This window comes from Urocitellus parryii, chromosome 6 (assembly GCF_045843805.1).
Source record: "Urocitellus parryii isolate mUroPar1 chromosome 6, mUroPar1.hap1, whole genome shotgun sequence".
In the NCBI taxonomy this organism is placed as follows: domain Eukaryota; kingdom Metazoa; phylum Chordata; class Mammalia; order Rodentia; family Sciuridae; genus Urocitellus; species Urocitellus parryii.
Window position 1 is genome coordinate 142,790,622 of NC_135536.1, and position 27,728 is coordinate 142,818,349.

Below are 27,728 nucleotides of genomic sequence, written 5' to 3' on the forward strand. Positions count from 1 at the left end.
AAGCATTTTACTCATCAATGCTCAATTCTCCAATTCCGCTTTCCCTGGTTAAGGCAATTGTGAAAACATATGTTAATATTAAGGTACCCCAAGGTAGATGTGACCTAGGTCACTGTGCTGAAACATGGAGGGGAGACAGGCAGAGTACTTGAATAAATAGATATTTATTATGTTAAATTACTGAAATTTGTGAATCATTACTGAAAAATAATTTAGCCCAAGAAGTGCAGTAATTATTCAAAAATGAAGACTTTCCAAAATAACAGAGAAAACACTAGAAAACTATTTAATCATTAACAAAAATATTCATGACTGCAATAAAAACATAAATTTTGCTTATAGTCTAAGAAATTAATTAGTAGAAAATCATAATATAGAACTGGACGGGAAGATGACATAAGCTTATCTACGTTCTCTCTGGATCAGTGATATATTTAATAACTTTTTGTTAAAGCTCTAAAGTAATGTTTTTCCAAAAATTAGTAGAGAATACATTCAAAGAAATAGTTGAAAGGAAATGATAATTTTTTAAAGTAATAATGATGACTTGTGCTATTAGATACTTGGATAAAATATTTACCAAACATATATACAAGAGAGAGCATGTATAAAAAATTTATATTTTATAAGCTGATAATAATTTGACAATGAAAAGACAATACAACTTAAAAATAGGTAACAGATTCGAACAGATGCTTCATAAAAATACATGAAAAGATGTTCAACATCAGTGGAAATTGTATTGATAGAATTTGTATTTGGAAAATACAAATTAAAACCATAAGATACCACTACTCACATGCTAAAACAATTAGAAAATTTAAAGACTGGCAACAGCAAGTGTTTCCACAGATCAAGTGGAACTGATGTCTAAAATGGTTAAAGCACTTGGAAAAGAGATGGCAGCATCTTAGAAAGATAAACGTACACTTGATATGTAACCCCGCAATGTACTCCTAGGTATTTACCCAAGAGAAACAGAAACATATGTGCCCCCAAAGGCCTGTACAGGAATGTTTGTGGTAGCTCTATTTATGACAGCCCAAAACAACCCAAGTGTCCATCAACAGGTGAAAGGATAAACAAATTGCACTTCAAGCACTCAATATAGTGCTCAGCAACAAAAGGAATGAACTACTGACAACACAACAACATGAATCATAAGACTGTCCACTGACTGGGAGTCATCAGATACAAAGAAGCACTTGGTATATAATACCACTTCTAGCAAATTCTAGAAAGGTTCTTGTCAGAAATTTGGGGGTAACTGAAATATTATACATCTTGATTGTTTACATGATCACAATGTGTTAATGCATAACTCAAAAGTGAATACAGATTTATATGTAAAGTATACTTAATATAAAGTCAGTTTTTCTACAGAGATGGTCTCAGGCATCTTAACCCTAACATTCAAAGATATGTGTTTAATACATCAAAATAAATAAATGAAGTTTTTAAAATGTGGCCCTTCCCAGAATGATCCCTCCCATCCTCTCCAATTTTGGAAGGAACGGTTTTTGAGTCAAATGAATGAATATCCCACATTAGAACTTGTGAGACAGGAAGAACAAAGATGCAGAATGCAAACAGTCTACCAGAAAGGGATGTGCTTACTGCCAACTTCAAAGCTTTCCAGTTCCACTCTTAAGTCTCATCCATGATTCCTAATTAGATTGGGCTTTTACCTAATGATGGGTTAAGCAAAACATTGGGTCCATATTTGCTGCTTTGAGACTTAAAATTATTTAACTGAAATTTTAAAAAAAAATGCATGTGACAGAGCATCAAATGAAATTAGATAACAAGAGAAAGAATGGAGGAAAGAGATGAAGGATGATGACAGGGTAGGAAGGAGAGAGAGAAAGAGAGGCAAGGAGGAGAAGAGAGGGGAAAAGGAGGGAAAGAGGAATGAACAAGACAGAGGGAGGGGAGGAGAAATGAAGGGCAGGGGAGGCAAGTGGGAGGACAAGAGGGAAAGAAGGAAAGGAGAAAGGAAGGACCATGTCTTATCGTTTGACAAGCCAGGAGAAGATAAGACAGATAAAACAAAAAGAGAATTTCTTTATCAAAAACAATTCTGTTTTATTAGTGTACGTTAATGCTTTGCCATCACTGAGTATCTGGGAATTTTTATGATGATATCAGCCAAAGTCCAGTTGGTAGAACCAATTCTTATTTGCAGATACAGAATTGTCAATTTTCAACTGTTTTGTTTAAAGTTTAATATTAATTAAAAAAAAAACAGAATAAGCAGGAAACACACACTCTAGAGTCAGATTATTTTAAGATTTTCCTAACCTTTTCCAACCGTCATTTTTATATCTTGGCCAAATTTAATAGGATACCATTTCCAAGAAAAGTCTATTGTCTATTTTAATTAAAATAAATCAGATATTTAAATGTGGGGTTTTTTTTATTATCTATAGTTCACTCTGTACTTGTTCTTTGTGCTGACTAAAGACTAATGGAAAATTTTCTTCTCGGCTTGGGGGAATTTTCTACTACAGTAGAACCATTAGAAAGTCCAAAGAGGCCATAAGGAACAAGTTAGTGGGTGGGGGCAGGGGACTTTCAGGTGAGTGTTCTTGATAGACAGGCTTGAATTAAGTTTCTTGTAATAGCCAAATACCTGTTTCTGACGGCAATGCTAGCTAGATCCCAGTGTACATCACGCCAGGGCTCAGGCTGAGTCCTGCGGCATCATAAAGCAAACCTGTGTGTGTCTTGAGGCAATTAGAAGATCAAACACATGGGAGAGGTGAGGGGCTCTGGCTGGTTGTGCAATTGAAACATAGGCCATAAAGTTCTGGAAATGAAGGTTTCTCGGCTATCAAGCCAATGATTGCCACATGCCAAAACATAAACCAGATTGCATAATGAGTAGGTTTTTCATAATTTCCTCAAATTAGGTTTTTATTAATGCCTGTCAACAGCAAATGATAGGCATGTGTTGCATTAACAGCTGCCGTCGGTCATGCCAACTCTGATATCACAGCTAATCTAAAACTTACAGTAAGCCGAGGACCCTCAGCCCCTTTTGAACAAAACTTCAAGTAATTTGTAATAAAGTCGAAGTAGTGCAGTTAGCATTTCACCATTAGTGGCGAATGATTGTTTTAGAATGTGATTTCAAATACATTAAAATTAATTTTCATCCTGAAATGAATGTTCTCAGTTTTCTTCATTGTTTGCAGACAAAGTGATTTAGTGCAGGGCCTCAGGCATCTTGCTGGAATATTTCAAGGGTTCTGATCTATTTAGGTTCTGCCCTCTGTTAGCCTCTCAAGTATAATCATGAAAGGCTTCTTGCCTCCAAAGGGGGATGTTGATGATGTGGCTGATTTCAAGATGCAACCCCACAGTGGGCCTCTAAAGAGAAGACCTAGAAATGTAATCTTTTAAACCTATTAATTAAACCATCCATCAGTGTAGCTGATATTTTTCCTTTAATAGAAAATTCAGTCAAAGGAATACAAAGATAGTAATTTTACTAAAAGCTAAGACTTAAGGCCCTTAACCGTAGGAAATATTTTCTTTAGGGAAAATAGTTCCATGCAAAGAATTCAACTCAGAAAAACCTAAACACTTCTGAAGGGCGAGGGATATGAAGAGTCCAGGTCTGTGGGCAAAAGTGTCCAGCTCACAGGAGTGCCATCAGAGGACCTGGAAGACGGTGGAAATTAGAGCAAGGAAGGTGAAATTGATGCAATGGCACTCAAGGTAAATTCCCAGGTGTCCCACATCATGGTGGTAGCAGAATTTGGGTTGATACTTTGAAAGAATTACTTAAGTGGGAAGATGGAAACAAGACAAGGTAGATGAGAAGGAAATCTAGTAAGGCAGAGAAGTGAAAAGACAAATATGGATTAGGAAAATGATACCCCAAAAAAAGAGGAAAAAATCAATCTCCGTGGTGTTTTACAAGGATCCTGATATGTGATGATTAACTAACAACAAGAAAATATGAACCTGGCTGGAGATGTGGCTCAGCGGTAGCGCGCTCGCCTGGCATGCGTGCGGCCCGGGTTCGATCCCCAGCACCACATACCAACAAAGATGTTGTGTCCGCCGAGAACTGAAAAATAAATATTAAAAAAAATTCTCTCTCTCTCTCTCTCCTCTCTCACTCTCTCTTTAAAAAAAAAAAAAAAAGAAAATATGAACCAAAATGAGTTAGAAATACGTGAGATGTAAAACCTGAGAATGGGAGGAATTATGGTATTTTCTTACTGATTTGGTTTTTCTTTTGTAGAAATGGGAAAGGTGGAGAGGATTGTCAGACTAAAGGTACAGGACGGTAGATTTCTCTCTTAGAGGACATCAAACAATTTTCCCTCCTTATCCATGGGGGATTAGATTCAGGACTACCTGTGGGTTACCAAAATCCATGGATACTCAAGTCCTTAATATAAAATGGCATAGCATTTGCCTTTAAGCTATACACATCCTCTCTTATACTTTAAATCATCTCTAGATTGTTTATACCACCTAATATAATGGAAATGCTGTATAGTTATACATACTGTTTAGGGAAAAATGACAACAGAAAAGTTTGTACATATTCAGTAGAGCTAGAATGTTTTCGTCCTCAAATCTATGAATAGAACAGCTGACTGTTTAGATCTGGAACATAGGTGACAGGGCTGACTTTGGGACAGGAGAGACATTGGAATGTTCAGGTCAGCAATCGCCTCTACCACATGGAGGCCTCTCAGCAGATAGATGCTTCTATGATGCAGATGATCCCGTTACCACTGACCACAGTCGATGGGGGTCGTATAAGGATTCAGATTTGGGACCCAGCAATGCAAATTTATCTCTGTGGTTGGCTTGAACTGGGGGCAGGTAAACTCAAAACAAATAAATACAAAGCAAAAAGAAAGAACTAATGGAAGCAAAATGTCATCATTAGGAAGAAGAGTATCCAGAGACATAAAAATGAAGTAGAGTCTTAGAGAGTGGAAGCCCTCCATGGGAGCCACGTGGGCCAATGAGTGCAACTCAGAAAGAGCCACCTTGGTTTCTGCCATCTCCGCTCACTCCTGCCTCTGGTCCTTATTCCAAGATCTACCGCCTGTTAGATGGTAGATGTCCTCCTGTTTCTTCTTTTCTTCTCCTCTCTTTTTGTCAAGGTGGCTTTTTGATTAAATGATTTCTATTCTTGATTAGAAGCAAATGCTGCCATAGTTGGAGATGTCACCCACTTATGAGAAGCCAGGAGGTGAATAATTCCAGAAACAGAAGCGAAAAGCACGCAGATATTCAGAGAAGAAACAGATATTCAGAGTTCGTGACGACTATGGAGAAAAGGAACTGTGTTTCCGGAAGCCAAGAGAGTGGTAATTATAGCAAAGCAGATTGTAAAGCTTCCATTGGGAGAAGTTTACATAACTCTATGAACTTGAGCATGTCTGATTCTTTTTGGTGCTCACGGAAGACAGCAGAAGACCTGAAGAACAGAGTGATTCCCCAAGTAGCCCGGAGTTGCGATTGCTGGCGGCCGTCCATCAGAGCAGACTCCTCCAAGGGCTTTAATTGATTTACCAACCAGATTCCATCTCTTTAGCAGCCAGTGTCTGTATGTTTCATTACTATTCAGGGAATAATTATCAGGTAGGCCTTTATTTCCCTTCCTTCCCTGCTGCTGGCCACAGTCACAACTTTATTAGCAACCCTTCAGGAAGATAAAGGTAAAAATCAGAAACTCGCCAGACTCTTTAAATTTTTTGGCTGGGCAGGATGTTGAAATGATTGGCCAACAAAGCTTTTTACTCATTCTTTTCTTGTTTTCCAGTAATGCAGAAAATCATGTGTTGGTTATAATAGCCATGACAACATCATTTAAAATATATAGGAAACCCTATTTGTATGGACTACATAACTTGGATTCAATGCCAGATTTAATTTTTCCATGCTGAATAAAGCTGGCATATTTTCCACTGCCAATTATTCATATAAGCACATTCTTACCTCACCTTAAAGCAGAATAAAATGCAGAATTCTCTGAAGCAGGCTTGGGTCATCTTACTAGATCCAGGATATTGATCACTTAAGTGCTCAATAAGCAGTTGCTAAATTGAAAGGGAAATACTAACATTCCTCACTTTCCCAAATGGCCACCATTCTATAACATACCAACATTTTTCAAATATTTTTAAACACTAGCATTTCCACTTGGGTGACTCTGAGTTCAGTTTGAACCCCTGTAAGCAAATGTAAAAAAAAAAAATGCGTCATCCAAATTAATTCCTTTCCAGTTTTACTAACTCTTGCTGGAGACCTTACAATTTTGGTAATGTTAAGCAAGTATTTATAACAATGGTTAGTTTTATTTCCATGACTATAGCTCTTTTCACTGATGAAAGTAATCCAATTTACTAACAAGTAAGTAAACTTGGAGAGGGAGGTGGGAGAAGGTAGTAATAAGTTTTTAAGTGCCTGGAAAATAGAGTTACTTTTTAAATAGAGTTTCTTCTTAAATGAACAGAGTGTATATGGCATTTGGATGGAATAACAGATTAGAATTGAAATGCAGGTAGTTTAGAATGTTCTGGGGAATGAGTGAGTTTACAAAGCACATGTCCTCTTTATATATTAGAAACCATCAAGTTAAAAACCTTTGAAAGTGCTGAAATAATCATCCTGGCTTTATGGAGTAGTAGAGAAATAAATTTCCCAGAATCTTCAAACCTGTCAAAATTCCCCTGTGTGTGTGTGTGTATGTGTGTGTGTGTGTGTGTAAAGGAAAGTGTCAAAGTGAGATTTTGATTTTATCTTCATCACTCTTTCACACTCGACCTCCTTCATGTCTCGTGACAGACATGGCCACAAGAAGTTCAGTTAGGTAACAAAAGTTGTGAGTTTTGATCTGTTGTAAGGTAAACTGGGCAGTATTTAAGTAAGAGTAACTTACTTAAACAAGTAAGATGCCAAGGTTTTAAAGTCTCTCTCTCTCTCTCTCTCTCTCTCTCTCTCTCACACACACACACACACACACACTCACACACACACACACACACACACACACACACACACACACATACACACAGGCAATTTCTTCCTAGAGCACCATCAGTCTGTCCTGGTTGCAGGGAACACATGCTCCTGTACAGAAGGCAAAACCCGTGTTACCATAAGCAGCTTTCAGGAAGTACCTTTCCTAAGCAATGACAGAATAACATTAAATCACTTGTCCACTGCTGCCAAAAAGAAGTCTTAGCAAAGAGAACTGGGAGCTTTCTCTAGAAAATCTTGTGTATATCTTGACTCCATTGAGCTCCACACATAGAACAGAATGTCCTTGTAAGTACAGGCAGCTAGCTGGGCCTCTAAACAATACTCACTGTTATCTACAATCATTTATGAAGTAGATTTTATATATAGACACTCCAGTCTGCAATAATAAATAGTTTGTTTTGACCTAGGACAATATGCATGAACATCTCATCACAACAAATTTTGGATCAAGTTTTTAAAATGAAAAAAAAAAAGTGTAGCTCTTCCTTGTATTCAGTGTCATGCTAGAAATGTCATCTCTAATGTCATCTCTTTTCATTTCAACCATGAAAGGAGTTCTCATTGCACAAACTCACAATAGGAAATTGAATTTTATATAAATTAACTACACTCAGCCAGGAAACAGTTAAACTGGGGTCAGGGTCAGCTAATGATATCTTCTCTACCTGATGCCATCTTCTAAAGGTGACCCAGATGCCTTTCTCTGCAACTATCCTACCTCAGAAAATCATAAAATTCCAGAGATATCAGAACACAGACCTCATCTTCCCCTTTGATATATCAAATTCTCCTCAAACTCTAGTTCCATCCACCCATCCTTACCCCAAGGTGCCTGGTTCTAGTGCAGGAAACCATCAGTCTGGATTGTTTGGCTACAACAGCTGCCCCCTACTGGGCCCAATTCCATGTTTGGTCTTCTCTGCCAAATTCTGGGCAAATCTCTTTCCAACTCAAATCTGATAGTGCCCCGTACCTGGATCTCACACCTTCACCTGCAACCTTTCACAGCAAGTTTGCCCCCGCTCCTCCCTCAGGCCTCCCAACCCAGCATTTGTCTGGCTGTGTCCCCTCACATTCCCCTTGCTCTGTGTGTGCATTCATTTATCTCATTTTGGCTCAAGGCAGAGTCTGTCTCTTTTTGCTAACTTTTTGAACCCTCAGAACCTACCACAATTCATGTTATCTAGTGAATACATTTGATAAATATTTACTGAATAAATCCTCCCTCTCCACTTTATAGGCCCAATAATTGGAACCCTTCTTGGACAAGTAAATCTCCCAAGGGACCTACAGGTTAGTAGCTGAAGTGGCACTAACACCCACACCTCCTTGTGTGCCTGATACCCTCTCACCAAAACACACACTTTTCTGTCTTTTACTCTTTTGTGTGACTTATCATCCCCTGAAAGCACACATATGCACTAACTCTGGCTAGAAGGCACAGTGCAGCCAAGTACAGAACAAAATGGTCCAGACTGAATTACTGTATCCTCAAAGTCACAAGAACCACAAACAACTCCAGCTTTGAAAACAAATCCTCAGTTACCCCTACCCTCCAGGCTTTCCCTCATCTTGGCAGGAGGAGGATCTTACCAACTACCACGGTCCAATCAATTATTGGCTTCGGCAGGGAAGGAGATGATAAATGTGTCCTTCGAACATACAATGGAAACTGAAATTAATCTAATTATTTTGAAGGAGCACCGTGATGGGCACTAGGTACAGGGATGGGAGAGGACATTCAGATGAAAATTGATGCTTATTTTCTGTCTAGTCCAGTTTGGGGTAATTTTCAAAGATCTGTTTTATTATTAAAATTCCATATTCTTATGAGATTCAACTGCTTAACTCTTTAAACACTTCCAGAAAAACTTGGTCACACAGTTACTCCCACACACCCTTAGCTAACAGGTAGCTACAAAGTGGCAAAAGTTGCTAATATCAGTTCCACCTTCCATATTTCTTTTTCATTTCGACGACTGTGCTAGGTGGAATGACTCTTTTCAGTGCAGAATATTTTACCAGGATAACTAAGGTTGATGGTCTGGTGATTTTGGATGAATACTTGGGGTTCTGTCAAGGGGGGGCTAAGCTTTTCATTGAATTACTAATACTTTAACCTGGTTATGGATCCCCTCTCAATGTCTTAAAAATGGGATCAGGGGGGATCCAACATGGCGGCTGGCGAGCAGGCAGCATTTTCTATACCTCCGCAGTAACGGGATCAGAGAGACACATAAATACACTTGCATGGGACATGCTGAGGAACTTCTAACAATTTTCCACTGAAAGGAGACCTGCCGATAACTAGTAAGTCTGTGGGAGGGGTCAGTTGGTCCCAGGTGAGTGAATCTCCGCAACGCGGATCAGGGACACAATCCCGCCAGCCGCCGCTGAACTGCAGCGAACATAGGAACCTACTGGGCCCCGCAGGCCTGAATCTGTGAACTGACTCTAGCGGCTTGGTGCTAGGATCCACACTCCTAACACCCCACCCCACCCCCAGCCAGTTCGGAGCAAAGCGGACCAGGGACACAACCCCGCCGGCCGGCCACGGGCGGCGGCCAGACTGGGCCCCGCAGGCTTGAGTCTGTGAACGGCCTCTGGCGGTCCAGCGATAGGATCCACATTCCTACCACCCCACCCCCAGCCGGCTCGGTGCAAGGCAGATCAGGGACACAATCCCGCCGGCCGCCGCTGAACTGCAGCGAACATAGGAACCTACTGGGCCCCGCAGGCCTGAGTCTGTGAACTGACTCTAGCGGCTTGGTGCTAGGATCCACACTCCTAACACCCCACCCCACCCCCAGCCAGTTCGGAGCAAAGCGGACCAGGGACACAACCCCGCCGGCTGGCCAGGGGCAGCGGCCAGACTGGGCCCCGAAGGCTTGAGTCTGTGAACGGCCTCTGGCGGTCCAGCGATAGGATCCACATTCCTACCACCCCACCCCCAGCCGGCTCGGTGCAAGGCAGATCAGGGACACAATCCCGCCGGCCGCCGCTGAACTGCAGCGAACATAGGAACCTACTGGGCCCCGCAGGCCTGAGTCTGTGAACTGACTCTAGCGGCTTGGTGCTAGGATCCACACTCCTAACACCCCACCCCACCCCCAGCCAGTTCGGAGCAAAGCGGACCAGGGACACAACCCCGCGGGCTGGCCACGGGCGGCGGCCAGACTGGGCCCCGCAGGCTTGAGTCTGTGAACGGCCTCTGGCGGTCCAGCGATAGGATCCACATTCCTACCACCCCACCCCCAGCCGGCTCGGTGCATCGCAGATCAGGGACACAATCCCGCCGGCCGCCGCTGAACTGCAGGGAACATAGGAACCTACTGGGCCCCGCAGGCCTGAATCTGTGAACTGACTCTAGCGGCTTGGTGCTAGGATCCACACTCCTAACACCCCACCCCACCCCCAGCCAGTTCGGAGCAAAGCGGACCAGGGACACAACCCCGAGGGCTGGCCACGGGCGGCGGCCAGACTGGGCCCCGCAGGCTTGAATCTGTGAACTGACTCTAGCGGCTTGGTGCTAGGATCCACACTCCTAACACCCCACCGGTCCAGCGATAGGATCCACATTCCTACCACCCCACCCCACCCCCAGCCGGCTTGGAGGCGGCCAGACCAGGCTCCGCAGGCCTGAGTCTGTGAACTGCCTCTAGCGGTTTGGCGCTAGGACTTTGGCAGCGCTTAGTGCTGAGTTCCAGCTTTCAGACAGAGGAGAGAAGCGGTCCAGTTGGGTTCCAGACACCGGTCGGACCACAGAGGAGGACAGCAGCCGCCATTTCGGAGAGATGATGTAATCATCCCCATGTTCTATTGATCTCAGCTCATCCAGCGACGGAACAGGTGATTTCAGGCTGGTAGTTGCCTGCGTCTAGCAGACAGATTTCTAGCTCAGGCTCGGGACTGGGGATCTTGTGGAGAATACTCCTAGAGGCTCATGCCTGGCAAGGCGTGTACCGGGCACTGAGCAGCTGGATTCTGGTTCCCGGGGCTAACCTGGCCCAGGTCTGAGGAAACTGCGGAGACTGCCGGTGGAGGCCAGCTCCAAGTGGAGCGTGCGCTGAGCTAGGGGCGACTGGGTTCTGACTCCCGGAACAGTTTTGGCCCGGGGCTAGGGAACCCGTGGGGGTCGCTCGCTGGAGCCAGCTCCCAGCGGAGAGTGTATTGAGATAGGAGAGGCGGGTTCTGGCTACCGAAGCTGCTTTGACCCAAGGCTAGGGAACCAGCGGTGTCTGCTTCTCAGTCAGGGTCCTGTTGGGTGCTGTGGGGGCAGAGTGGAGCTTCCACCTGCACCCAGAGCAGGCCAAGTGACCCGCCGGCGTGGTAGCATGACACCCCAAACGCAGCTGGGTCTGAAGAGAGTAGCCGCCCACGCCTAGAATAGGACCAGCGGCCCCGCGAAGCGGTAGCCAAGTAACCTCATTTGGAGTAGGGGCTGTGCAGAGCGTGCAGGCAGACCTGCGGCCCACTGGCAAGACAGGCCAGGTAGCTTGCCAGAGTGGTGGACACGTAACACCGAGGCAGTTGCGTCACACTGGTTGGAGTGGGGGCGGAGCAGGGTCGCCGCCCGGGTCCGGAGGGGGCCCAGCGACCCGTTGGAGAGGTAGTCAGGTACTCCCATTGGGAGTGGGGGCTGTGCAGAACTGTGACCCACCGGCCTAGAAGTATGCCAGCGTGGTAGACTCGTCACACCAATTGGAGTGGGGACCCAGCAGAGCCGCCACCCACATCCAGATCAGGACCTACGACCCCAGGGCGTGGTAGTTACGTTACCACAATTGGAGTGGGGGCAGAGCAAAGCCGCCTCCTGTGCCCGCAGGGGGGGCAGACCTGTGACCGATCAGCGTGATAGATAGACCACCATAATTAGAGGAGGAGCACAGCCACTACCCACCCTGCAAGGGAGACTTTCCAACTATACAAGAGCAACATAAATAAATAGGGGGTAAATTTCAAAAACACAACAGTTGCACCAAGCAGAAAGAAACGCGAGCAGTATGAAAAGACAAGGAAAGAAAGGACCACAAGCAATGCAGGTCAACTCAACTTTAGAAGAGGTAATAGCTGCAACAGATGGAATATCAGATAAAGAGTTCAGGATATATATGCTTCAGATGATCTGGAGTCTCAAGGAAGACATGAGACAGCAAAATCAGACAATGAAAGATCACATTGACAAACAAATCCAGGAAGTAAAAGATCAATTTCACAGGGAGATAGAAGTAATAAAAAACAAACAAATAGAAATTCTAGAAATGCAGGAAACAATAAACCAACTTAAAAACTCAATTGAGAATACTACCAGCAGAGTAGATCACTTAGAAGAGAGAACATCAGACAATGAAGACAAAGTATTTCAGCTGGAAAAGAACATAGACAGCTCAGCAAGTCTGCTAAGAAACCATGAGCAGAACATCCAAGAATTATGGGACAATATCAAAAGATCAAATTTAAGAGTCATTGGGATACAGGAAGGCACAGAGCTCCATGCCAAAGGAATAAACAGTCTATTCAGTGAAATAATACGAGAAAACTTCCCAGAATTGAAGATTGAGACAGAATCCCAAATCCTAGAAGCCTACAGGACGCCGAATGTGCAAAATCATAAGAGATCCACACCTAGACACATTATAATGAAGATGTCCAACATACAGAATAAGGAGAGAATTTTAAAAGCTGCAAGAGAAAGAAAGCAGATTACATTTAGGGGTAAACCAATCAGGATAACAGCTGATCTCTCAACACAGACTCTGAAAGCTAGAAGATCCTGGAATAACATATTTCAAACACTGAAAGACAATGGGCTCCAACCAAGAATCATGTATCCGGCGAAATTAAGCTTCAGGTTAGAAGATGAAATTAAAACCTTCCACGATAAACAAAAGTTAAAAGAATTCGCAGCTAGAAAACCATCTCTTCAAAAAATCCTTGGCAAAACATTACAGGAAGAGGAAATGGAAACTAACATTGATAACCAACAATGGGAGGTAGGACAGTAAAGGGGGGAAAGTAGTCAAAGAGGATAACAAATCAGGTTTAGTAACATCAATAAACAATTATGGATAGAAGAACAAACCACATCTCAATAATAACCCTAAATGTTAATGGCTTAAACTCACCAATTAAGAGACACAGGCTAGTAGAATGGATCACAAAACAAGACCCAACAATATGCTGTCTACAGGAGACGCATTTGATAGGAAAAGATATACATAGACTGAAGGTGAAAGGTTGGGAAAAAGCATATCACTCATATGGACCGCGGAAACAAGCAGGAGTGTCCATACTCATATCTAATAAAATAGATTTCAAGCCAAAGACAATCAAAAGGGATAAAGAAGGACACTTCATACTGCTCAAGGGAACCATACACCAACAAGACATAACAATCATAAATATATATGCCCCAAATAATGGTGCAGCCGTGTTCATCAAGCAAACTCTTCTCAAGTTCAAGAGTCTAATAGACCACCATACAATAATCATGGGAGACTTCAACACACCTCTCTCACCACTGGACAGATCTTCCAAACAAAAGTTAAATAAGGAAACTATAGAACTCAATAACATAATTAACAACCTAGACTTAATTGACATATATAGACTATACCACCCAACTTCAAGTAGCTACACTTTTTTCTCAGCAGCACATGGAACCTTCTCAAAAATAGACCATATACTATGTCACAGGGCAACTCTTAGACAATACAAAGGGGTAGAGATAATACCATGCATCTTATCTGATCATAATGGAATGAAACTGAAAATCAATGATAAAAGAAGAAAGGAAAAATCAAGCATCACCTGGAGAATGAACAACAGGTTGCTGAGTGATCAATGGGTTTTAGAAGACATCAAGGAGGAAATTAAAAAATTCCTAGAGTTAAATGAAAACACAGACACAACATATCGGAATCTATGGGACACATTGAAAGCAGTTCTAAGAGGAAAATTCATTGCTTGGAGTTCATTCCTCAAAAAAAGAAAAAACCAACAAATAAATGATCTCATACTTCATCTCAAAATCCTAGAAAAAGAAGAGCAAAACAACAGCAAAAGAAGTAGAAGGCAAGAAATAATTAAAATCAGAGCTGAAATTAATGAAATTGAAACAAAAGAAACTATTGAAAAAATTGACAAAACTAAAAGCTGGTTCTTTGAAAAAATAAATAAAATTGACAGACCCTTAGCCATACTAACGAAGAGAAGAAGAGAGAGAACCCAAATTACTAGCATACGGGATGAAAAAGGCAATATCACAACAGACACTTCAGAAATACAGAAGATAATCAGAAATTACTTTGAATCCTTATACTCCAATAAAATAGAAGATAGTGAAGGCATAGATAAATTCCTTGAGTCTTATGATCTGCCCAGACTGAGCCAGGAGGATATAGACAACCTAAACAGACCAATAACAATAGAGGAAATAGAAGAAACCATCAAAAGACTACCAACTAAGAAAAGCCCAGGACCGGATGGGTATACAGCAGAGTTTTACAAAACCTTTAAAGAGGAACTAACACCAATACTTTTCAAGCTATTTCAGGAAATAGAAAAAGAGGGAGAACTTCCAAATTCATTCTACGAGGCCAACATCACCCTGATTCCGAAACCAGACAAAGATACTTCAAAGAAAGAAAACTACAGACCAATATCTCTAATGAACCTTGATGCAAAAATCCTCAATAAAATTCTGGCGAATCGGATTCAAATACATATCAAAAAAATTATACACCATGATCAAGTAGGATTCATCCCTGGTATGCAAGGTTGGTTCAATATACGGAAATCAATAAATGTTATCCACCACATCAATAGACTTAAAATTAAGAACCATATGATCATCTCGATAGATGCAGAAAAAGCATTCGACAAAGTACAGCATCCCTTTATGTTCAAAACTCTGGAAAAATTAGGGATAACTGGATCATACCTCAACATTGTAAAAGCAATCTATGATAAGCCACAGGCCAGCATCATTCTGAATGGAGAAAAATTGAAGGCATTCCCTCTAAGATCTGGTACAAGACAGGGATGCCCTCTCTCACCACTTCTGTTCAACATAGTCCTCGAGACACTGGCCAGAGCAATTAGGCAGACGAAAGAAATTAAAGGCATAAAAATAGGAAAAGAAGAACTTAAATTATCACTATTTGCAGATGATATGATTCTATACCTAGCAGACCCAAAAGGGTCTACAAAGAAGCTATTAGAGCTAATAAATGAATTCAGCAAAGTGGCAGGATATAAGATCAACACGCATAAATCAAAGGCATTCCTGTATATCAGCGACAAATCCTCTGAAACGGAAATGAGGACAACTACTCCATTCACAATATCCCCCCAAAAAATAAAATACTTGGGAATCAGCCTAACAAAAGAGGTAAAAGATTTATACAATGAAAATTACAGAACCCTAAAGAAAGACATAGAAGAAGACCTTAGAAGATGGAAAAATATACCCTGCTCATGGATAGGCAGAACCAACATCATCAAAATGGCGATATTACCAAAAGTCCTATATAAGTTCAATGCAATGCCAATCAAAATCCCAACAGCATATCTTGTAGAAATCGATAAAAGAATCAGGAAATTCATATGGAATAATAAAAGACCCAGAATAGCAAAAACAATACTAAGCAGGAAGTGTGAATCAGGCGGTATAGCGATACCAGACTTCAAACTATACTACAGAGCAATAGTAACTAAAACAGCATGGTACTGGTACCAAAACAGGCGGGTGGACCAATGGTACAGAATAGAGGACACAGTAACCAATCCACAAAACTACAACTATCTTATTTTTGATAAAGGGGCTAAAAGCATGCAATGGAGGAAGGATAGCATCTTCAACAAATGGTGCTGGGAAAACTGGAAATGCATTTGCACCAAAATGAATCTGAATCCCTATCTCTCGCCATGCACAAAAGTTAACTCAAAATGGATCAAGGAGCTTGATATTAAACCAGAGACATGGCATCTGATAGAAGAAAAAGTTGGTTATGATCTGCACGCTGTGGGATCGGGCTCCAAATTCCTCAATAGGACACCCATAGCGCTAGAGTTAACAAACAGAATCAACAAATGGGACTTACTCAAACTAAAAAGTTTTTTCTCAGCAAAAGAAACAATAAGAGAGATAAACAGGGAGCCTACATCCTGGGAACAAATCTTTACTCCACACACTTCAGATAGAGCCCTAATTACCAGAATATACAAAGAACTCAAAAAATTAGACAATAAGATAACAAATAACCCAATCAATAAATGGGCCAAGGACCTGAACAGACACTTCTCAGAGGAGGACATACAATCAATCAACAAGTACATGAAAAAATGCTCACCATCACTAGCAGTCAGAGAAATGCAAATCAAAACTACCCTAAGATACCATCTCACTCCAGTAAGACTGGCAGCCATTAGGAAGTCAAACAACAGTAAGTGCTGGAGAGGATGCGGGGAAAAGGGCACTCTTGTTCATTGCTGGTGGGACTGCAAATTGGTGCAGCCAATTTGGAAAGCAGTATGGAGATTTCTCGGAAAGCTGGGAATGGAACCGCCATTCGACCCAGCTATTCCCCTTCTCGGTCTATTCCCTAAAGCCCTAACAAGAGCATGCTACAGGGACACTGCTACATCGATGTTCATAGCAGCTCAATTCACGATAGCAAGACTGTGGAACCAGCCTAGATGCCCTTCAATAGATGAATGGATAAAAAAAATGTGGCATTTATATACTATGGAGTATTATTCTGCATTAAAAAATGACAAAATCATAGAGTTTGGAGGGAAATGGATGGCATTAGAGCAGATTATGCTAAGTGAAGCTAGTCAATCTTTAAAAAACAAATACCAAATGACTCCTTTGATATAAGGGGAGTAAACAAGGACAGGGTAGGGACGAAGAGCTTGAGAAGAAGATTTACATTAAACAGGGATAAGAGGTGGGAGGGAAAGGGAGTGAGAAGGGAAATTGCATGGAAATGGAAGGCGATCCTCAGGGTTATACAAAATGTCATATAAGAGGAAAGGTGGGGTAAGACAAGATAATACAAATGGAAGAAAGGATGTACAGTAGAAGGGGTAGAGAGAGAAAAGGGGAGGGGAGGGGAGGGGAGGGGAGGGGAGGGGGGACAGTAGAGAATAGGACAGACAGCAGAATACATCAGACACTAGAAAGGCAATATGTCAATTAATGGAAGGGAAACTGGTGTGATACAGCAATCTGTATATGGGGTAAAAGCGGGAGTTCATAATCCACTTGAATCAAACCGTGTAATATGATGTATTAAGAACCATGTAGTGTTATGAACGACCAATAAAAAAAAATAAAATAAAAAAAAAAAAAAAAAAAAAAATGGGATCAGCATTTGGCATCTTTCTCTAATTAACGTGGTGCTTTTAGAGATTTCAGAAGGAAACTGTCAGGGCATTGTAAAGAAATAGCGACTGTTTGAAACAACTGAAGTGAAGCTCAAGAAAGAATATATCAGCAGCTGCTTAATAATAGTTTGTATAATAAAATATTCATATTATCATATCCTTCCCCATCAAAGAGGACGGATCTTAATGTCATTTTAATATTTTTCCCACTAAAATAAAATTTTAATTAAGGCAGAAGATATATTGCCTAAGGTAAGCTAAACTGTTTAAAATTATTAACTGCTCGAATACTTGTTGCTATACTACAAGCTGCCATAAAAGAAAAGAAATTAAGTACTCTAGGGATTAACGCAATTTTGAAAGCTGTACCCCTCCTCCCGTGGCCTTTTAGATACGCCTAACTGAGCCATAACTATTTTTCTCCACTCAGCCAGACTCCAGCTTTGTGGCTTTTTTAATAACCTGGCTTTTCAAGGCCTTGCTCCTGAGAGCCTTTTCATTTCTGCCGCACTACCTACAACCAAATTTCTTCCAGTTGCTCAACAGTCGAATGCCTCCTTTTCTTCATTGCTGAAGCATTTCATTGCAGTTTCATTGACAGGGTGGTGTTCTGTTACAGTGGAATCAATAGCTTGGTGCTTCCCAGCACACCGATTAGCTTGTCAGTCAGGGCCTGGGGGAGGTAGTGTAAATCCCAGAATACCAGGGGCCAGGAGTTTGAAAACAGAGGAATGCACACAGGCCCTGTGGTTGTCTACCACCTGTTGCTCCGCAACATGTGCAGAGTGAATTAACTTTTCTGCTACAACATGTCTTAAAGGTCAACTGCAATGGAAGCCCTGAGCTTTTGGAATATTTTAGCTCATTACCAAAAACCCATCTCTCCTGATTTGTTACTGGTCCTGGGACAAAAGGGGAATTGATTTCTTTGAGAGGCTGAGTTTGACCAACAACTTGGCGATGGGGCCAGAGAGAACAGACTAATCGGGAAGGGCATACATGAGAGAGAAATCGTTGCTTATTTTCTTTTTTCGAAGTAAAAGGTCTGCCTGCTTCTTGATTACACATTAATGGAAAACAGGTCTGACAGTTAATGTGAGCATGCTATGGGGTTCCATGGAGGCAGGAGACACATGTGTATGTTTTTCAAGCTCCTAACAAGACCTCTTGTGATAACTAGGGAGTCATGAAGTTGAATTTTCCTCCTATAAAAAGTTGGAAATACACAAGATAATGAAAAATTAATGAAGAAATGCAAAACATACACAGAAGCTATTATGTACAACTTCTTGGACACATACCAAAAAATGGGTGTATTAGAGTTAACCAAGGATTGGATACTTATTGTCTATTAGGACACTATTACAAAGTGATAACACTTCAATATATATACCTATCTTTAAGTCTTCTGATTCCACTGTGGAAAGCTGTGAAATCAACCACTTAAAGTGTCAATGATGCCTTCCAGTCAACCTCAGGAAATCTTTTTACAGATATTTATTATCCAATGCCACATCACCCCAGACCACAAAAGGAAATTCTGTGCTTAGTACATAAAGGCAATACAGTCTGAGGAAGGTTGGCTTTCAGCACTTGGAGTTTTCTCACAAAACCTCCATAAATTCACCACAAACCACAATGTAAACTGGCACACTTCAGATATGACTTGTTAACCTAATTCCACCAAATTAATTCATTCACTTTAAAAGGGATTTCTAATGATGCAAACAAAAGCTCCAAAGCCGTGAGAACACCCATTTGAATTCAGAGGTTGGCAGGAAAAATATGAATCTTTTGGAGAAAACACATGCAAGAAAAACATTGAAGCCTACCATGGGAAAGATAATTTAACTCCTTGAAAAAATTGTTTAAGCTCATTTTATCTGTAAAATAAATGTGTCCATTTCAGAATGAAGAAAGCATGTAGTACCCCAAACTTCATTTGCCTTATGTGAAAAAAAAAATTGTGTATCATATTATAAATTGCTTGGTGGCTTGTCTTTCTACCATATGGATGATGGCTAGATGAATATAGATGAATATCACAGGGAAGCTTAATTCTTATAGACTGTGATAGTTAGCTTTCTGTCACAGTAACAAAATACCTGAGATAATTGATTTAGTAAGAGAAAAGTTTTATTTTGGCTTACAGTTTTAGAGTTTCAGTCCATTGTCAGTTGGCCCACTGTTTGGGACCTGTGGTGAGGCTGTGTTCCACAGGGAGAGCATGTGGTAGAGGAAGCTGTTCCCCTCATGGCCAAGAAACAGGGAGGGAGGAAGAGACCAGCATCCCATAACCCCCTTGAGGGCATAGCTCCCAGTGAACTAACTTCCTTCCACTAGACCCCACCTCTTAAAGGTTTCATTACCTTCCAATTATGCCACAGTCTAGGGACCAGATCTTCAAGACCCAACCCTTTGGAGCTAATTTACAGCACAATTTTTTAAAATGTATATATGCCATTCTGTTCCTTCAACCCTTAATTTGTCAGGATGCTAAATTTGATGGGCCTTTTTTGCTCACTAACAGCTCACTAACTACCTGCCACTGTAGCTGGCAATAGGGGGATCAGGGACTTGACTCAAGGAAAATCAAGTCCATGCTGTTTGAATTCCAACCTAAGTTTAGCAACACCACATGCATGGATAATTTAGGAACAAAAACTCATTCCCAATAAGTAATAAAGATCACCACTCCCTTAGGCATAACTTTGTGTTGTATTTCCCAAAAACACTTTATCCCTCTTCTTCTCAGAGAAGAAGATTTTCTAACTTAAAACACACTATCAGAAACAAATTTGGTGATACAGATTCAAACAGAACTTCCCACTTGACAAAACCCTAGACACCAAAGTACTGACCATTGTTTCTCCTAAAAGTCTACCTGTTTGATAGCTGCTTTCCCACAAACCCACAGCCATGGTTAACAAGTAGATTGAAGACCTATCACTAGTGACCTTTTAAAATTTCTCCCAGTAGAAAAGAAGTAAACAGAGATACCCACAAAGAGTCATTCATGGGTTCACCATGATTCCATCTGGAAGAATTTCCTCTGGCCATTCCCAGATCCCACCCATCACTCCTTGTTTCCAAAGTAGACAGAGGACAAGTGATGTGTATTATGCAGACAGAAATGTTCATGGACGTGAGAGCTGGAAGCCAAACATAGGAGAAATAGGTATCACATTTTAAATGTCCTTACCAATATTCTGTTTAAATGTCTGTGTTAAATTAAAAATATGTAGCTATCTGCATTGAAGTCTGCTTGATTCTTTATAGCCACTCCTGTTGTGAGTAAATATAAGTTTGTTTTATTTCAGAAGCATATATGAGTAGCAGCTACTGACATCTCCTAATGGGGCCTACACTCAATTCTTATAGAGTGGTAGCCTCTAAAGTCACAGCATCTTATTAAGCCCATAAATGATTATGCTTCACTGAGACATTTTAAGCAATGCTTTAACAACTCCCTACTGCCTAGCACCTGCTTATTAAGCACCATAGCCAAAGTTTCTCCATTCCCTATACTCATGGTGGCCCCTCCTGTAGCAGCTCACACACACGAAAAAGCATGCTCATTTTCAGAGGTGCAGACTTCTCGGTGAATGTCCAGATGGGCTCTGCAAGATCAAATAAACTCACAATCAGCTTTGAAAGAATGGTTCCAATGAAGCTGCTATCAACTAAACTTCTGACATTACAAGGATTCACCAGATGGTTGTAGAGGGGACCTGTGTTCCAGCCCCTGATAAATGTGGTCAAATTGTCTATTTCACTTAGTTGACAGAATATTAAAGTTTAAATTTTTATTAGTAGTACTTGCCTTTCCAAGTATATTTACCTTGCAAAAACTTTTGAATAACCCGAATCGTTTTTCTGAACTTGGGCCCAGTTAGTCATTTTGTATATTTATTTATTTATTTTTAATTGATTTTGGTGCTGGGGAACAAAACCAGGGCCTTGGACAAGCTAAGCATATGTTCCACCCCTGAATCATCCCCTACTCCCAATTTACAATTAAACACATCTGGAATATGTATATATGTGCGTGTGTTTGTGTATAGGTATGCATATGTGTGTACACATTCATTAATACTTGCTCATTTACATGGCTATATCAATGCATGAGAACTGAGGTAATTAGACTCAATTGGCCCTTCTGGATGGATTAAAATCTTGTCCAGCTCCTTAACTTCCATTGGAAACCTGGCCATACAAGGGACAGTCAAAGCTCAAGTATCTTACAGGGAACACAGGTTCAACCACAGTGTCAATTATATTATAGTCTCAAAGGAGTTTATGTGAGTCACTAATATAAGACACCAACATAACATAAAAATTGGAATAAACAGGTGGGAGAACAAGTGAAAAAGTCAAGTATGTTTTGGCAAGAAGTGGAGCATAGATCTCAGAGGTCACACCTAAGAGGCCACAAAGCTCTCTCAGCTGCTACCCACCAAGATCTGAGAAGGCACTGTCAGTAATTTCAAAAAATAAAAAATAAATCATTATCTGGGAGGCTACAGAAAACACTTGCAGTGAAAATTTATTTTTTTACCCCAAGTCAATATGGGAAGAAAATGGGCAATAGTGTTTTTTTTTCTTCTTTAGAAATTGATGTATAAAAACATACTAATTAAGTTCGATTAAATATAAATTATATTTATCCAATTATCTGAATAACTTAAGGCTGAGTTAATTTTAACTTCAATGTTATAATTGGGTTTACATTAAACATGGCAAATGCAAATTTCCCAACCTGTGTAACATTCTTCTTGTCATTAACAAATTTTTCAAAACATTTGTTATATAGTCTAGTTTTTTCAGGAGCGAGATATAAATGTACATAATAATCATAATTCTACAAGTTCTATTCAATTTACTAAAAATCTCTTAAATAGAGATAATGCTATCAACTTTAAGGATTATTATTCAGAACTGAAGCTATAAACATGAACACATAGTTATAAGTACTTGACATATTTTAGGCACTCAATGAAAGAATATATTATTAAATTTCCTGTTCAAATATAAATATAATATTATCTGTATTCCTAAAATTGAATTATAGCTCAACAAATTGAAAACAAATTAATTCACATGACTTTCAGAAATGATGTATTTAGTCCCATTACAACAGTATTTTGAGGATACTAGGAGTGATATTTATCTAGGACGTATGAGGAGACTCAGATAAAGTCTCTTTGTCAGTCAAGGAGACTGGCATTCAATGGGAAAATATTTCATGTTGAGCATTTGACCACTAGGCTGAGTAATTTATTTATTTTTTTTTAATTTTTAAATTTTAATTTGTTATATATGACAGCAGAATGCATTCAATTCATATTAGGCTGAGTAATTTTTATGCATTACTTTGTTTAACACAATAAATTCAAGAACTATGGACATAGCATCTCTAAAGCTGATCAAACAGACAAACTAGGAAGTACATTTCCCCGATTCCACCAATGGTTTAGTAGGGTTGATGAGATTCTTAACTTCACAGTCCAACTCTGAAGCACACACTATTAAATTCTGTGCCAGGATGAATATAGGAGCAGAGCTTCAGATCAAGTCTGTGACATCTGAGGTACAATGTTGATGGGGCAGAGGGGTAAAGAGATAACACATACATTTTAGCTACAGAAGTCAAGAGACACACCATAAGACCCTGGTTAGAATGAAATAGCTCAACAGCTCATTCCATGGATATTGGCATCTGGCAGGATTTGTGCTGTTTGTTTCAATGCTAAGTTCAGCTTCTCAGAGAGACCAGGCTTGGCTAGAAAAATTGTCACCTTTTAAATGGAGTTTACAATCTCCATTTTCAAAAATGCACAATCCTTTCTCAGAAAAAAAGAAAACTTTCCTATGAATAATATAAATGACTGAGAAGCACATAAAAAAAGATGTCACCATCATTAACTATTAGGGAGATACAAACCTAAACTACATCACTTCACACATACTAGAACAGCTATCAAAAAGATGGTCAGTAACAAGTATCAGAAAGGATATGGAGAAATTGGGACCCGACTGCATTGCTGGATGGAATGTGAAATGGTTCAGCAACCATGGAAAGAAGTTTGGTGGTTCCTCAATGAGTTCAACAGAGAAGTTGCCCATATGTCTTAGAAACTTCATTTCTGGGTGTATTCATTAAAGAATTAAAACAGGTGTTCAAACAAAAATCTTCATACCAATGTTCACACCAGCACTCTTCACGGTAGAAGCAGCAACCCAAATGTCCATCAGATGATGAAATTAAATGGCATATTTGTTCAATGGAATAAAAATTTGGCCATGAAAAAGAATAAAATTCTAATATACATTAAAGCATGGATGAACCTCGACCAAAAACATTAAGATGGGTGAAAGAGATCAGAAACAGAATGCTACTTCCTATATAATTTCATTTATATGGCATATAAAAGTCAGGAGTTGGTAAGTTCATAAAGATAGAAAGCCAATTAGTGGTTACTAAGAGTTAGGGTCAGAGTGGGGATGGGGAGTAACTGCTTAATGGGTCTGGGGTTTCCTTTTGGGGTGATGAAAATATTCTATTAATGATGACAACACAACATTGTAAATTTACTAAATGTCATCAGGGTAAACTTTATGGTATTTATATTTTACTAAAATTTGGACTAAGAAAAATAAAACCTCTATGTAAATGCAATATGTGAAACAGATAAAGTAGGGTAGACCTGGTGAAATCTAGCACAGATGGGTACTCTGCCATGCAAAATTCTTAGAAGAGAGAAGGCCAGGTTTACTTATCTAAGCCTTAGGATGCACTCTTAGGAAAAGCACAACAAATTTTTTTTCTATGGCCCGCAAGGAAATACCATTGACTCTTTGAGCCAATGAAAACAGAGTTTTCACAAGCTAGAACTTAGAGAATCCATGCTCCCATGCTAATTCACATGGAAAAGCAAAAGACAAGCCCCTTACAAGCAAACAAATGTTAAGATTAATCAAACTTTGTTCTGTAGACTCTCCTGGGGAAAACATCAGATTGGTCTTATAGCAGGAATTGCTTAAGCACTACTGTATTGCTTCATTTGGGGATGTTTCTCCCAGCTGAAAGGTACTTTTTGGAGGAGCACTCCATTCATTGCTTTTTGAATCCCTTCAAGTAAGAGTGTCATCATTTTGCTTGATAAGAAGTAGTCTTCTTGGTGTCTTGAGCCATGGTTCAGCATTCTCCTGGCCTTGCAAATGAATAAGCAGGTGACAGTCCTATCACTCTAGAACCAGATTGTAACATGCTGGCCTCTTCAGTCCTAAACTCTTTTTTCCTTTAAATCACATAAGAGTTGCTCCCAAGTAATTATGAAGATCATTATGCTTACATCTCAACTTAGTGGAGGAGGTGAGGGATAAGGTTTTTTTTGCCCCCCTAAGGAGTGGTTTTTCTCAAGAGCAAGATGAGAAGTGTTCAATTGATATTGAAGTTAGACTTTCTCACTGCTGTTTGTGTGAGGGCAGGAAGCACGTTCTGTACATGTTGGTAAGAAGCCTTAAACCCAGATTATAGCAACCTATCTCTGCAGAGTACTCTTGTAGGGTCTAGGGTGAAAGGTCATCCTCTCAGACTGGATGGCTGTACTCAAACAATTACAAGACCCCAGTATTTCTACAAAAGGGATGTTGAAGCTACATCAACAGATTTTATGCAACTGATTTACACAAAGCACAGCTAAGTAAATGGAAACTTTTCTCAAGACCACTTGGCATAAGAGGTATATATTAAAATTCTAGTATGATTCTTAACAGTAAATAAATAAAGATTAAAAATTTTAAATAAATACATTTAAATTTCTAAATGTATTATCTGTCCTACTCTAATAGATTAGATATTGTCTCCATTTTTTTAGTAAGATCCAAAAATAAAAACATATGCACACTGTACAATGAAATGCTAGAACTCAGGAAACATGAGCACATGCATATAATAACAAAGCTTGACAATCCAAGGATGGCCTAAGACTCCCAATTGCAAGACCATCTTTATTTTCTCTGTTTAACTTGGAGAATTATAACTGTTTACGTGGAAAGGAGACGGGAGTTTTTTGTTTTGTTTTGTTTTTCCCTGGGTATCAATCAAACCAAAGTCAATGACTTTGGGGTGTCCCCACCCTTGAGGGAAATTGTTTCATAGGAGACCAAGCATAAGAAGGTGACCGTGGGTTTTTTTTTTTTTTTTTTTTTTTATTAAAGCTTGCACAACTGATTGCAGTTCTCAAATACTCTCCTTAGGCTTTAATTAATCAGAGGTGACTTAGGCCAACACTTGAGCCCTGGTTAGTAAGCTTATCCAGAGCACAGACTCCATTTCCCTGAGTCTCTTTAGGACAGGGCTTGTCATTTGTAACACACTGCCCTTTTTCTACACACAAAAAAAGGTTAGAAGCCTTAAACCCAGATTATAGCAACCTATCTCTGTAGAGTGCTCTTGTAGGGTCTAGGGTGAAAAACAATTTTGATGAAGAGAATTTCAAAATTGGAAACAAATGGTTTATTTTTAAAAAATGCACTTTATCATCTTCTTATCTCATCATATAAAAGAACACTTTCTTCTGACACTCGTCCTCAGCCACTTGCAAGGAATCCTGATTAGCCCTGAAGAAATGTATTGTCATTCTCCAGATTTCAGTTTAGAAGTTAGACTTTTGTACTGTAAAGTTGGGCCCCAATTAATCAACATTTGGTTTACATATATTGATCAAGAACTTCTTTTAAGGTCTCAGTGACCTCACAGTAAAGCCCAGTAATGAGGAATCACAAAGTATAATCGTGAAGATCTCAAGAAGAAAAGTGGAACGAGTAAAGGGATTTAAATTCTTTACATTTTTAAATTAAACATCCAAAAGGGATCAAATTTTAAAAATGAGCGTTCAATGGGAAGTTTCCAGGGTAGAGCCTACATGTACAAAGTCACATCCAGCAAGACAGACAAGTGGAGTTGGGGGAACTGAAAAATTCTTAACCTTCCTTGTAAGCTCAGCTCATAACCAAATCAGAGGGCATAAAAAGATCACTTCAAAGCATGGAGATCAGCATCTCTACTAAATGACCATTTTAAACAAGATGGCTACCCGAGGACCTATTTTTCCTTTCAAAGAAGCAACAAGAAAGCAAAGCCCTTGATTCTGTTGTACTCTTTGAATGTTTGCTCTGACACAAGTTTAGGACTCAGTTTGTTCAGTCAGTCCATTCCTCAACTAATCCTTCATGAAAACAAGTATTATAAGCAATAAAGGAAGGGTCTCACCAATGTCCTTATGGGGTATAAGCACATCTTTTATAAACCATATGAAAATATAAACAATAATAATAATTGTGTTCATTTATCCAAGTATTCATTGATTCAGTGTCCAGTTTATATTCAATATGGTTCTAGACCCTGGATGGTTAAGAAGAAGCAAAACAAACACAACCCTTACCTTTAAGAAATTCAGATTCCACTAGAGAAAGACAGACAAGATCAATTAAGCAAATAATTATTCAATTAAGTAAATAATTATTTGGTATGTCAAGTGGTGATATAAAATGGTATCCAAGAGAAAATTAAATGAGGAAACTGGTAGGGCATTGATATTTTTACCTACGGTGGAAAAAGAAGGCTTTGACAAGAAGTTGGGCTGAGAGACCTGAATGAAAAGTGTGAGAGCCCTGGGACTGTCTAGGGAAGACCATTTTGAATGAAGAGAACAGAGGCAATGATCTCACCCTCTCAACCACCTGCCTGCTCTTCCAGGCAGGAGAACACCAAGCCTTTTTGAATATAGCAGAGCAAGAGAGTAGGAGAGCAAGCTGGGAGCCCAAGCAGATGAGAGGAAACTGAGTCAGAGTTAATCAGGAAAAAGAATGTGAAACTAGTGGGAAAATCTGTTTTGTCAAGGCTCCTTGTGGTACAGGAGCTGAAAAGTCACGCAGCTTCTCCTAAGTGAGCAGCAGCATTCCAGAGCACATACTTCAGAGAGGAGTTCCAGTGCGAGCTGGTAGTGATGGCTGGACCAGAATGGCAAGGAAATACCTCTAGAAAGGTCGGCAGTTTCCTCCTTCTCCGCCAAATGGTCTTTATGAGAAAAGAGCAGGTTGTGTGGGGCTAATCAGAAACAGTGGTATTTTGGAACTCAATGCCATCTCTATAAAATCCCAGCCAAAGGGGCTCCCCACTGCCCACCCCAGTTGTATGACCCCACACGAAACCAGGAAAGTGGGCAAGCAGCTTGGCTCCAATTTCCTTATGTAGGGAAGATTAATATTACATGAATCAATGGATCTTCACATCTCAAATTTGCCACAAA